The sequence below is a fragment of the Marmota flaviventris genome, chromosome 5 (assembly GCF_047511675.1).
Source record: "Marmota flaviventris isolate mMarFla1 chromosome 5, mMarFla1.hap1, whole genome shotgun sequence".
Lineage (NCBI taxonomy): Eukaryota > Metazoa > Chordata > Mammalia > Rodentia > Sciuridae > Marmota > Marmota flaviventris.
The window spans coordinates 146,402,891-146,404,170 of NC_092502.1; the positions used below are offsets into that span (position 1 = coordinate 146,402,891).

At 43.6% G+C, this 1,280-nt stretch overlaps 1 non-coding gene across 1 annotated transcript; it reads right to left on the bottom strand.

Annotated features, from left to right (window-relative positions):
* Positions 1–955: 955 nt before the first annotated feature.
* Positions 956–1,023, bottom strand: Trnaa-cgc (transfer RNA alanine (anticodon CGC)). The gene has a single exon. It is a non-coding gene; the product is annotated as a tRNA-Ala (tRNA).
* Between the last annotated feature and the right edge of the window lie 257 nt (positions 1,024–1,280).

Consider the following 1,280-nt stretch of genomic DNA (forward strand, 5'->3'; position numbering starts at 1 on the left):
AACTGCTTGTCTCTCAGTTTCAGCTACATGAACACCAATCTTGGCCATTCTCCAAAGAAATTCCCCAGAAGGATCCTGAGTGGGAAATTCTGAACCCCCTTCCCTGAACTGTATTCTTCATCAGAGAGTAAGTAACTTACACCCACCTCAGACCCGCAGTCTCTGTACTGGGGATTTCAATGATTGCACAAGGGGTGCTGTAGAGAAGGCCAAGAAGGCCAGGGGTGGACACAAGAGCCGCTGCACATTTTCTGCTCCTAGTCAGCTATGCCTGGTTTCCCCCAGAATGACCTATAGTTCAGGGAATGGTAGGAATGAATGCTTTGAACTGATATCTGATTGTTGCTGCCCCCAGCTTGGACAACCTCTCTGTTCTTTTGAAGCTCTGGGACTAAACTGCTTCATATAGTCACTACCCTTCAGAAGCATGTGCACACACATTGACACACACACACACAGAGACACAATCACCTCCACACGTTCATAGGGCAGGGCACATCACAGACTCTCATAAAGCTAGTGCGAGGAGGAAGGTAGGCAGTGGGCAACGTGTCTGAGAAGCTGCTCTCTTCATGGTCTGCCTGGCTGGCTCTTCCTCTACCTGAGCCCACATGCTGGAGTATCCCAGGGCTCAACCTGCCCCATATCTGCTCTCCCACTACTGACATCCCTGTTGATGTCAACAAGACCCATTAATAAGCCAACAGTCCTCTAATATGTTTCCAGCCAGGACTCTCCAACTAACTCTTATAAGCCAATGATATTTATAGACAGCATAATTTTAATTTTGAGTTAATTTTTATATATGGTAAGAGGTAAGATCTGGTTTCGTTATTCTGTACATGGATTAGTCAATTTTCCCATTGCTAATTTTATTGAAGATATTTAACTTTCTCCAATGCCTTTCTTACTGTTTTTGTTGAAAATCAGTTGGCTATAGGTGTGTGAATTTTTTTTTTTCCACTAGGGATTGAACCTAGGGCCTTGTGCATGCGAGGCAAGCACTCTACCAACTGAGCTATATCCCCAGCCTGTGTGAATTTTTTTCTGAATTCTGTGCTTCATTCCATTGGTTTAGAGGTCTGTCTTTTTGCCAGCACCATGCTGTTTTGTTTCTGTAGATTTGTAGTAAGTTTTGAAGTCCAGTATTGTGTATTTCCAACTTTGTTCTTTTTGCTCAGGATTGCTTTGGCTCGTTGGGGCCTTCTGTATTATAGTTCCATACAAACTTCAGGGAGTTTTTGTTGTTTGTTTGTTTGTTTGTTCTGGAACTGCATACA